Source organism: Anolis sagrei, chromosome 4, assembly GCF_037176765.1.
Source record: "Anolis sagrei isolate rAnoSag1 chromosome 4, rAnoSag1.mat, whole genome shotgun sequence".
NCBI lineage: Eukaryota > Metazoa > Chordata > Lepidosauria > Squamata > Dactyloidae > Anolis > Anolis sagrei.
This window is the reverse complement of record NC_090024.1, coordinates 48,377,646-48,391,164: the sequence shown is the minus strand read 5'-3', so window position 1 is coordinate 48,391,164 and position 13,519 is coordinate 48,377,646. Positions and strand designations below refer to the sequence as shown.

General features: G+C 36.6%; 1 protein-coding gene across 4 annotated transcripts in view; it reads right to left on the bottom strand.

Moving 5' to 3' along the window:
- TOX (thymocyte selection associated high mobility group box) overlaps window positions 1-13,519 on the bottom strand; it is a 236,137-nt gene that overhangs the window by 203,355 nt on the left and 19,263 nt on the right. The gene's annotated exons all lie outside the window — the stretch shown is intronic.

Sequence of the window (13,519 nt, the reverse complement as noted above, 5' to 3'; positions counted from 1 at the left end):
CTCCTCAATATTCATCCTGCCCAAAGAGGAAGACGATCTGGCTGAAGATCTGTGAATTTAGCTAAGACGAGCAAATTGACTTTGCTGATTAAGAAGAAATCTTTAACTTTAAGAAAGACTGGGATCTATTAATCACCTTTATACAACAATAGGGCATTATCAAGTGTGGGAGTCATGAATTAAGAGAGTGTTACCTAAAGTAGGTAAACTGGCTGAGATTTCTGGTGTTGTAGGCCAAAACACCGGGGGACACAGGTTGAGAACCACTAACCTAGACATTCCTAGAGGAGTGATTGCTCAGGTTAAAAAAAAACTTTCATGAGGATTCTGTGTTTCTAACCTCAGAAAATATGGAGGGCTGACTGTACATCTAAAAAGCTCATTTGTGTGATTTATTTTGCCTTTTTCTACCCAAAAAGGTAGCAGTCATACAGAAAACCAAAGAGTTACTAAGGAGGTGTTGATTTAGCCCTTGTATTTTTGACAAAGAAAAAGGAACATGAGTAGTACATGGGGATGGATGGATATTTTATACTGGTTAATGTTTTAGCCAATTCAAATATTTTAAATATTTCATTCAACAAAAGTAACAAGTTTGCCAATCCGTACTGATCCACAATTATGTCTAAAGCTCAAAATGAGCATATTTGAACAGCAATGACATCAACTGGCTGTTTCATAAGCGGAGCACCCACACTGGGTTTCAATGGCATGCCTCTTAGTTTTATTGGAGCAATTTACCAGAGCTATCCAAAATTCTAAACCAGGCAATAGTATTCAGCACCTTAGATATCTTCTATAAAACTCTCATAAGACCCAAAGGAATTCCTGCAAAACACAATTTGGATTTACCATTCTGAAGGAAGAGAACCACAAGCTGCCTTCCATGAGCCAACATATTCATTTCACACAATACTACAGAGTGACTTCACAAACTATTACTTGCAGGCATTTCTTTTTTGTTGTATAAACAAGTTAATTGTGCACTCTACCTATGTTTTCTTCCATATGTACATCAGCAGCAGGAAAACTACGTAAATTATTTTTCTCTGCAATCTAATCATCAGTTGGTTGTTTTGATGTATTTAATCCACTAGGGTACTTAAAAGCAAAAGATTACTATAGTGTTGATAATGGCAAATGCCCACCAAGGGCCCATAAATGTTAGTCACTTATGAGGTGACAAAGACATTAGACTTTTGTGTTTTCCCAAGTCTATAGTACATCACTGAAATACTATTCTATTTGTTACCCAATCAGAGGTTATAACTTTATGTTCACACCCTCCATGAGCTACATTCTGTAAATAACTGTCAGTTTTCCTTAGCATGTTATATTTATAAAAGTTGTCACAAAGGTTATTTCTACTTACTTGAAATGGGATTTTCCACAACATAAATTTTAAAGCTTAACTAGATTGGAAGGCCTCTGTTAAAACCACTAATATGTTCTGCTAAGTCTCTCTTGTCTTCACTCAGTCTCTCTGCAATGTTTTAAATAGTTTTATTGACATGTGAAATTCGGAAAATGTCAACTCTTAGCAGCACTGTAGCTTACCACTGTCATATTAGTAGACCAAGATCAAATACAATATCAGTCCACATAGGAAGTGAAAAATAATATTTTATAAGAACAGCTCTGTCTTGCTCCAATCATTTCAGGAAAGGGTACATTCACAGGATAATCTACACTGTTTCCAAAGAGTAGTTTACCATAAAATTGTTAACAAGTTAAGAGTTCTTGGGAGATTACTGCATTCCACTCCAAACACCTGTGCTTGTTAACAATCAACTCACAAATGATATGGCACTGGTTGTGACTCAGAGGGTCGGTTTTTAACTGCAAAAATATAAATTTTGATCATTTAAAAAATCAATGCTCCCTCATGAACCAATAGAAATGCTTCATGTTTGAATGGCTCCTGAACAAAACCGAATTTGGAAATATTACTGGATGATAAATGCCATAATCTTCCAGCAAGTATCTAATTTTACAATTTTTTGCAAAAAACTTCCATTTAATATACGCCATACACATGTTCATGCATAAGTTGATCTCATGTATAAGTCAAGGGCACGTTTGGGGGCCAAAATAATATGACTTGTGGATAAGTTGAGGGTCATTCTGCAGAGAAGTGAAAACACAAGCAATGTCTCAGGGGGGCAGCTGGCCGCTGCTGCTATTTTCCTGTCCACAATTTTTTTTAAAGTCATAAGTAGTGTTTGCCATGGCAGAGACAGTAAAGAAATTTGGTGCTTCTTTAAGCTTCCTCTGAGACAGTCTAAGATTTGCCTTTCAGCAGTCTACTCAGAGAAGCGGATGGCTCCTTTGTTTTATAAGAGTTAAGGAACAGTGTTCACACTGACCTGTAGATAAGTCAACCCTGAATATTTTGGGTAGATTTTTTGACTAAAATTTCTAGACTTATATATGAGCTATATAGCTTTGTCTGATGTGGGGGACTGGCTCCCACCTCCCACTATAACAGTGACTACTATACATTTGGGCTCATTGTTAAACTGCTTCTTTCTTTTCTGGAAGCTCTATATGGACCTGCAGCTGAATACTCACAGAACTGGCAGGGTCCAGGGAACTACCATTTTGAGTGGTACTATTAGTGCAAGCCATCTTCTACATCAGTAAACTCTATCCTGAACAGCTAGTCTTGAAGAGCAAGATCTCTGTCCACCATACAAATAACTGTTAATGAAGAATGCCAGGGAGGTGTGCTTTCCTCTGCGTTAGAAACTACAGCTTTAGTAAGACAGATCAAAGAATGAGAGGTATAGACTTTTTTTTTGCAGGAAAGCATTGTTATCTTGTATGCCTATTTAGTGAAAACATACTTTGGCATGCAGGCAACATCCACAGTCTGATAACTTTCTATGTGATATAGTTTTTTGATGCATGGGAGCCCTCAGACATGGTGCAGTTCCAAGGGTTCTTTCAGGTGTACAAAATAACATGAAAACAAATCTAACAACAAAACTATGCATGAGAGATTGAAGCATGCTGTACATTTTGAATTATAATCTTGCCAACTAAATTACAAATGTCATCCAATACACAAAGCCCATATATATTGTCAGTTTGCATGTGGCCTACAAAACCTACTGCAAATAAATTTTATAGGGGTATAGCATTATGAAAAGGGGTTCAATCAAATTTACCACCGCTATTTCTTTGTTACATTCACTGTAATTTAAAAACGAAGTATTATCAGCCAAGCAAATTAGTTTGGTTCAAAGAACAAATCTGAATAAACAGGATCACTAAAGTCTTGGTTTAGTCATAAACAATGTGCACCTATTCAATATGTGCATTAAGTCTTTTATGTGGCCTTAAGGCACTCTCTTATGGCTGTGCCCATTATCGTGTAGCCATAGAAACTGACACATTTATTTCTTGGGTTGAAAATATTAATATAATGCAGCAAATGGGAATTTAATCTAATCTACTGATGGTCGGCTGGTCAGGAGAAGGTTGTCGTGCTTTTACAGTGAAAGACATATTATATCTGTTGAGTACAGCTTGTTATTATTGATTAGAAAGTTCAGTTAACAGCTTAGATATTTTATGTGATTTTCACCTCTACACAGGCTCATTGAACAAGTATCAGCTTTATTGTACTCTGAGAACTCTTTTTTGTTACAGAAGCACAAAGCCTGGAGAAATGAATTTAAGTAAAACGTGCTTAAAACCATTTGTGAAAAATCAGAAATTACCACTGAGCTTTGTACATAATTACTCCACCTGTTTGTAATATATAGAGTACTTAGCAAAAATGTGTTTACAATTATACATGCCAGCTGATAGCATATAACATTTAGAGTTAAAACAATTCAGTAGATATAAGGGTGTATGTGGAACTCATATTCTCAGTAAGTTCATGAATCCCATGGAAGAATATGCAGATAACTCTTTCCATAATACTACAAATATGCAGCATGGAATTGCAATGTATTGTGTACATAGATCCCAGGCATAGTCCTAGTTACCGATGTACAGTGACACCTTGAGTTAAGAGTTTAATCCATTCTGTGACAAAGCTCTTAACTCAAACTGCTCTTATCTCAAGGCAAAATTTCCCATTGAAATGCTATTAATCTGTTCTTGCCACCCAACACCCCCTGTTTTGTTATGTGTTTTTTAAAAATAAAATGTACTTTATAAATAACAAATAATTTATAAAAATGTTATTCACTTTGTTTGATATCCCACCCTCTTTCCCTAATTGAGGGAGACAAAGTGTGTTTCTTCAGAGGGAGACAAAAATAAAGGCATTATCCCCTATTAAGAATTCTCTTCCCAAATAAAACTTTACTTCAATCCCTAAATACCTAGCATTGCAGTCACTTTAAAGTTCAGTTGATTGTTTAGCGATGCAGTTTAGACAACTAAAGAAAAGGGGAAAGGAATATTATCAAAAGAATGTCAACAGAGCAAATATACATGTTCAACATGGGAATGATTTGCAATGCCTTAATCTGCAATCAGGTACAGAATTCTTCTATAGAGGGGAAAGCCTTCATTTTGCCCCCAGAGCTAAATTACTGCTTATAAGAAAATATAACAAATACATGCATGTTGCCCCCAAAATGTGCTCTATCTATTTTCCAGTTTATTTGTTGAATTTTGCATAGTAAGCCTCTAAGGGCACAATCCCTCTTTTAAAAAAATACTAAGCTGATTAAAGTTGCTAAACAAATATAACCACAACAAAAGAGTGGAAATAGCCATATATGGCCCCTTCACAGCTGTATGGGGAGTATCCATTTCTTGGCAGAGTTTGTGAATATGTTGTGGACTAGCTCCAATATAGAGCACACTTCTGAGTATGCATGTATGTGTGTGCGCCTTTAAATCACCTGTCAACTTATGGCAATGCCATGAACATCATAGAGCAGTGGTTTCCAACCTGTGCTTCACAAATACTTCTCAGGGGATCTGAGGCCACTCCAGGAAAATGAAATAGATAAAATTTAATGAAATTAAAAACTAAGAAAAGTAGATTCAAAAATTTAAAACTAGAAATTACATTCTGAATGGAAATTTGCCAAGTTGAATTTCACATCTCCTCAAGCAGAAGACACTTGGTCATTCTGCTGCCACGAGCTCCAAAGTTATTGTAGCAGGAGATGGACAGACAACAAAGCTGAGTGGGGCACTGGCCTGTTGTGCACAGTCTGTCACGTGCTGCATTTTAATGGCCCTTCCTGGAACAGAATGCCTGAGTGATTTCTTGGAACTGCAAAGTTTTTTGATCATCCCTGACCCTTTGAGAATTTCTAGAATCTGTTCAAGTTGCTGAAATGCAATGATCATCAATTGAATCTAAATTAAGAAAACTGTGCAAAAAATGCAGTTACAGGTGTCTTGTTAAACATTTATGTTATTTTATGTTATGTTTTAATTTAAGCCTACTGTTGCACTACAGTGCACTTTGGTTCTGTACCAACACAAATAGTTCAATTTATTCACTTGGGAAGAATTAGTATGTATGGCCAAGTTTTGACAATATCATGTGTATTGGTGGTTTTGTTGTTTATTTGTTCAGTCACATCTGACTCTTGGTGACCTTATGGACCAGCCCACACCAGTGGTCATTGAGAATAAATTGAGACATGATGGTAAATTTCAAAGTTTTTAAAATACAATTCAATTGCACAAACATTGCGCAATTATTTAGACATCTCTTTACTTTACAGTCCCTTACTATCCCCATTTCCTCCCCTCATATCACTACTTCTAAACATCATTAACTTGTAAGACATAGGATGGGCCTGCTTCACCATAGAAATTGATTCTCAAAAGGGCTCATGAGTCAAAAAGGTTGGAAACCACGGTCATAGAGCTTTCTTAGGCAAGAAATAGTCAGCTGTGGTTTTGCTAGTTCCATTCTCTACAATACACCTACAGCACCTGAATTTGTTGGTGGTCTCCCATCCAAGGGACATTGCTTAGCATCCAGTTCAAGATCTGGTGACTTTAAGGTATTTGGGGCACAGAACTCACCTAACATATAGGAAAATCCCCATGTAAGGCAACAAGAAATGAAACGAAGATAGGGCAAATTGGAAGTAATAAGGGAGGTCTGCAATTTTACTAATTTTCAGACCCAAACCAGGCATTCATCCCTATTCCAGTAGATCAAATTTGACTCAGGCACCTAATAATAATTCATCGTACTCAAGACTTCACTATCTTTTACACTGTAGTATACTGCATAAATTCAGAAGATATATTCTGACAAGTGAAGCATTGTTGAACAGCAAGTAAAGCACTCTTGTCCTTGAAATGTTAACATGTAATGCCATAAAGTATTCAAATAATAATTTACTCAGTCTTTCAGGGTAATTAATTAAAATGCTTTGGGTGTTAGAAGAAAATCACCTTGAGCAAAAAAATTGGAAAGCCTCCCCTTTTCCCTCTCTGCATGCAAGCTGCTCCAATGAACTTGCCACATGCTTTTCCAGTTATGGTTTTTGATTTCAGCAGATAATAAATAGCCAGGATCTAATTTTGCCATGTCAAAAGCGATTATGTTTCACAAGAAAAGGTGGAGTGCTTACCTACTATATGAAGGTGAAACGTAAAACCACTTTTATTTATGTGATGTGTCCAAATTCAACTCAAGTTGGCACTCGGTTCTGGGAGTGTATAGACTTTAACTGTCATGTGGATTTATGTACCCCAGGAAAATGTCAAATATAAACATAAATTTAATCAAGGGAATGAAACCTTTATTATCCTAGAAACAAACAGAGTTTCTGACAAGTAATGTAAATTATCTTAATATATTTTTCAGGATTTTTTCCCCAGAAGGTCAGAGGAGGCAACAAAAACAGCACTGCTGATGAAATTGCTTTAAGCAAAACATTTCTGATATATTCTAAAAAAGGAATTCCTGCTCTGTAACAACTCAAATATTATCGTTCTTCTCCTGTTCATTTCAATGAGGGCTTCCAACAAAAGATCATTGAGTGGTGTGCACTATTTTGCAGTTTTCTTCAGTTGGGTCATCTTTGTATGGTATTTTAATGGTTACAAGGATTTGTACATGATGAATAAGGATGCCATTTTCAATTAATACACACAAAGAATCACAGCCACATTTGGCTTAGCAGGAAGTTTTTGATGTATGCAAAGCAAGACTATTCAGAGACATTATCACATACATCACTGCCTAGAGATATAAACAAGTTAATGACATTTTTGTGCAGTTGCCCAACTACATGACTGCACATTTGTCTAGCAAGCACTTTTTAACCCCAAATTAAACAGTACAAATGCACCACATATTTACTTTTAAAAACAGCATTAATTTATGCAGCAATGAATATTGATACTCCTTATGTATGGGAACAATTAGACAATTGTATTACCATTCATAATGAACATAAACACTGATTAATGTACTGCCAACTGAGATTGACAGAAGCATTTTCATAAATTTCCTAGGGGAGGCATGACCAATTAAGATACTTGTACGAGTTTTCTTCTATTTCATAGCATGATCCTTCAGCTACATTTACACCATTCAGTATCGGAGAAAGTGAGCAAAATCTCAACTATATAAACTGCATCCCACAGAAAAGATCTCTAGATCTTGGGGTGCTGATGAGGTTGCTGTGGTCTCTCAGTACAGACCATCCTTGAGTTACAAACACCTGACTTACAAAAGACTTGTAGTTAAGAATAGGGGTGAGACAACAAGAAGTGAGGGAAATCTATCCATAGGAAGGGAAACTCACTCCTGAAAGAGTTATCACGAGGAAAATGTATCTCAACTGAAGGTTCCTCACCAATTCTAGTTTCCACAACAAGCCAAATGTTTCGAAATCCAGTTAACAGAGAGACAGAAAATGAGGTGAAATCTTCTGAACAGGAGCATGTTCTGACTTACTTAAGAAGAAACCTACAGAACCTATCTTGTTCATAACTTGGAGACTGCCTGTAGTCACTAATTTATAAGTAGGAATTGATGTTTGTAACTCAGGAATTGCCTGTATTGTTGTTTTCCATAAGAAATAATTATGAATATATTACAAGAAAAACCCTTTTTAAACTTCTCTGTCATCTGCTTGAAAAATGCCTATAAACAGATACGAAGAGACCATCACCTGATAGAAAGACATTTCATTCTTTGTGAGACACACACATCAGATTGAGGTGATTTTCTTGACTGAAGTGAAAGACTTGTCTTGTCTATGAGCAACAATCCAAATCAAAAACAGGGATGCTGCTAACATTTAAATGTCATGAATAAAACTTATATGGGAATTAAACTGCTCAAATTGTGTGATTCATCACCCTATCACATGTGAATATAGATGTCCAATAATGGCATAAATCCAACGGCATGCCCAGTACAATGGCCAGGACTTTCAGGACTTGAAATTTTAAACAGAACTACTACCATGAGTTCAATTCCCCTCCCCCCCCCCCCAAAATAAACTATCAAATAATTGGGATGAGATTACTTGCTGAACTCTGACAAGGCTATGCCTTGTAGGCCAATCATGAGTGTCCACTAGTGACAACGGGCAACATTTTTTCCCTAGGCTTAATTGCCATTAAGATGAATAAGTGCTGAGAAGTGAATAATTAATACTCCCCTTCTGTAATTGTTCCCATTTCTAAAATTCTGCCTTGTCCTTCCAGAATAACATTTAGGAGAGAGAGTGCATTGGTGAAAATAGAAATTTACCCCTCTTTTATTTGCTATGCCAGCAATAATGTAAGAAGGACAACTGGAAAGCAAGTTCCCATGAAATGTAAATAAATTTGAATAATTTTAAAAGGCAGAATGCATTGCAGATACATTGGACTGCCAAAAAAGACAAATAAATAAATTTTGGTTCCAATTAAACCTGATCGCTCCCTAGAAGCTAAGATGACTAAACCGACACTGTTGTACCTTGTCTATATCAAGAGACCCATGGTCCTGAGTGTGCAAGACTCGAACAGGGCTGTTGATGATAGCTTATATGGAGGTTTCATAGGGCTGCTATAAATCAAAGTTGACGTGGTGGCAGTTATCAACAACATTTTAAATTTGCATATACAAATACATATCATCACTTGCAGATTCCATGCAGATTTATATGCTCCAATTTTTAGATGTCTAGAAATATCTTGTGACAAAGTATGCAAGCTAAGCTCAGTGTTTGGCTCCAGAATAAAAAATACTGAAATTAAAACGCTGAGCAAAAAATGAGCTTAGAGGAGTAATTCCTTTTGACATTCATGAATAAGATCTACAGCACAAAACCTGTGACATGAAGAAATGCTATTACTGCTAAGTTTTCTAAAATCCCAAAGCAATGATGAAAACAAGGAAATGGTTATTATAGAAACATGAAGTACACACCTTGTGAGTGCTATTTTATTCTATCAATCTCAACAACAGACAATGTTCCACCTAAAGAACAAGATGGACATAAACCAGAGCAGAGTGTTTTATGCTAAATGTAGTTATAAGGAACAAACACTATCACCGCCATTATCAGCATTTCAAAACGACTCATTCATAAGTTATTCTGAATCTGAAAAGCAATTTCGGAGTAGTGCAGTAAGAAAGATGTTACAGAGGTGATACTTAATTCAGAGAAGTAGATTAAAAACATGGGAAAGGTGTATACTGTACTGAACTCATCAGGGGTTTCATTTCTTTATTGATCTCACAAACAAGTTGTGGCTCAGATTGTGTTATTCAGTTATAATACATGCTGGGCAACTAGAATTTTATAAAAGAAGAAAAAAACATTTTACTGACATTACATTTTATTTAAAATACATGTCAATAAGACTGAGAGATGAGATTGTATTAAGAACTGCTGGCAGTTGTCAATGTTCTCATGCAAACCAAGCATTTAGAACAGAGTAAGAGTTTTCAAAACGTATTTGCCTTTTTCACAATAACGCATTGTGAAGTTGTAATAATAATCTAATTGTATGTCATGTTAAGAAAGTATAGAATTGGCTGAAGTGTTTTGATAGAGTTACAAGCTGGGTAGAGGCAGGGAACATCATGGATTTGGATTTCAGTAAGGCCTTAGACAAGGTCCCCCATGACCTTCTGGCAAACAAACAAGTCAAATGTGGGCTAGGCAAAACTATGGTTATGTGGATCTGTAATTGGTTAAGTGAACAAACCCAATGGGTAATCACCAATGCTTCCTCTTCATCCTGGAAAAAAGTGATGAGTGAAGTGCCGCAAGGTTCTTTCTGCCCTGGGCCCAGTCCCATTCAACATTTTTATTAATGACTTAGATGAAGGATTAGAAGACATTATCAGCAAGTTTGCAGATGATACCAAATTGGGAGAAATAGCTAATTCTCTAGAAGTCAGGAGCATAATTCAAATGATCTTAACGGATTAGAAATGGGCCAAAACTAACAAATGGAGTTGAACAGGGACAAATGTAAGATACTCCACTTAGGCAGAAAAAATGAAATGCAAAGATATGGAATGGGGGGATGCATGTGAAAAAGGTCTTGGAGTCCTTGTGGGCAACATGTTAAACATGAGCCAACAATGTGATGTGGCACCTTAAAAAGCCAATGGGATTTTGGCCTGCATATATAGGAGTATAGTATCTAGATCCAGGGAAGTCATGCCATCTATTCTGTCTTGGTCAGACCACACCTGGAATACTATGTTCAATTCTGGACACTGCAATTTAAGGGAGATTTTGGCAAGCTGAAATGTGTCCAGAGGAGGGTGACTAAAATGATAAAGGGTCTGGAGAACAAGCCTTATAATGAGTGGCTTAAAGAGCTGGGCATGTTTAGTCTGTAGAAGAGAAAACTGAGAGGAAACATGATGGCCATGTAAAAATATTTGAGGGAAGTCATAGGGAGAAGGGAGATGGTTTGTTTTCTGCTGCCCTGGAGACTAGGACGCGGAACAATGGCTTCAAATTACAGGAAAGGAGATTCCGCCTGAACATTAGGAAGAACTTCCTAACTGTGAGAGTTGCTTAGCAGTGGAACTCTCTGCCCCAGATTGTCGTGGAGGCTCCTTCTTTGGAGGCTTACAAACAGAGGCTGGATGGCCATTTGTCAGGAATGGTTTGAATGTGATTTTCCTGCTTCTTGGCAGGTGGTTGGACTGGATTGCCCATGAGATCTCTTCCAACTCTATAATTCTATGATTAAGTATTGTAAATAGTGTTGCCCATAATTACTTGCAAACATGGTTTGTCAGGTAATTTTTAAAAAAATCCTGTCAATGCAAAATCAAGACAGTCGGGCTGCAATAAAATTAGACACGCTACTATACTTCTCAAAAACAGATATTAAAAACTAACACAATTCATCATCATAAATTATGAATGTTGAGGAAACGAATGTTGAAAAGGATGATATATATGTTTCATTTGTAATATACAAAACTTATCTTGGTGCTACAGCTTTTGCTGAAGATTCAAAACTGTAAAGAAATCATCTATGGACATCATATTTCTCTAAATTTACAAAAGGTAGATGTGAGAAGAACATTTCTTAACACCATCTATATGCATGAAATAGGTTTGACTATATTATTTTCCTGTCAGAGCAAAATGTCTTTTTTGGGGGTATGTGGACCAGGGATCAGCAGCCCCTGGAATATCTCAAAGTACCCCCATCCTACTTCATGAAAACTGGAAATAAACAAACGTACAACCCCATTTCTGTCAAAATCCTTCTTCTTCCTAAGTAAAAGTTATGATGAAAGCATGTTTTATAAAAAAGCAACCACTCCTGGAAGTTTCTGAAAACAGCAGCTGAACAAAAAAAATCAGCATAGCGGTGCATGGAGAGCACAAAACTGTGATGCAGATACACACATGGGCCATGAGCTGCATGTTGCCCACCCATTTTACAGGCAAGAGGAAATGAGGATCCAACTGGAATGGAGCATAAGTATTTCTAGTGGGCAAATAAACTAGAAAGAGATTGCATTTCAGCTTCACTGACAGGCAGGGGACATTAGGCAGTGGGAAACATGATCAAGACATGCTTAAGATTGGTGCAGTGCTCTACACCACAGCCATGACTGTCAACTACCTTCACTTGTAAGATTAATCTATATTATTTTTCAAGCTGACAGCTATAAAACACTCTCTTCCACAGGCCCAATAAGGCCCAGTAGGTCTACAACGGAGCCCACCATTGCAAAGTTATCATAATTTTCAGGTCACACATTTCAAGGGATAGCATTAGACCAAATCACAACAACTGATGCCCAATGACATGCAGTTGGCAGGAAATGATCAGCAAACAGCAGCAAGTCTGCATCTGTCCACCAGTGACAGAGAACTAAAGCACACGGCATGGTCTGCTCAGCTATGTACTTCAGCTTGTTCCCTTGTAGGACTGTGTTTGGTGCTATTGTTATTAGTAGTTGTTGCACATTACTTATTTAAAATATTTATATACAGTCCACTCAAAGCAGCTGAAGCAGTAACACAAGTCACAAATAAACACGTGAGAATAAAAACAAAGGAGTATCAATTTAATCACAAAACATACTCTTCAATACTAACCGTATTAAAACCAGAAACAGTTTTTTTAAAAAATAAATCCATCATAAAAGCTTGTGCCAATCTCAAATTAATCAGTAAAAGCAAATGTAAGTAACAAGATGTTTAAACAAATTTAATCCCATACAGCAGGAGAAAGAAATTAATTTCCTGGGGCAAAACATCACACAGCAGTGGGGCACCACTGAGGACCCCAGATACCAATATGAATGGCCCTTAAAACATCCTGGTCCTAAGATATTTTAGGGATTTACTATTCTGGGACACAGTCAAAATCTTGTAATATGATTGCATGGACCCCATAAGCAACTGTATGTAAAAACACGGGGCAATGCTTTATATAAACTAATTTTTATAAACTTCAGAAGAAGGTCAGGTTGGAAGATTGCAGTTATTTAAAGGTTACACACTACAGGAATTCTCAAATAGAGAGTGGATATCAACTCATGCTAACCAATCGCCAGCACTTTGTACAGTCAGTAGTAAACCAAAAGCACCATTTAGAATATGATAACTTTATTGTCATTGTACATCGTACAACAAAATTAAATGCCATACCCAATCACATTATATATGTAGAATTACAAAATGAAACATCATCTTTCCACATTCTAATCTCTATTACACAACCCCTATTGCACAACCTCTACTGATGGAAGAGAGAATGCTCAAAAACACAGCAAGCAGCCTTCCAGAATACACTGGATACACAGAAAAGAGGTACATAACAACACAGATCATGTGCATCTGGATGCACTGAAATGAAATGAAAACCATACTGAAAAACATGTTGATCTCAACTAGAGCGGGACCATCAAATCAACTAAACTTATTTAAGTGCTGAATGAGCAAATTCCCATTCTGTTTTAATTAGATAACAGTTGGATTTAGCTCCAAAATTTTAATATAAATGGATTTTGTTAATTAGTTCAGTCTCCAAAATCTGAGAAGGTTTTATGTACAATAAAATTCTATATATTACTTTATAT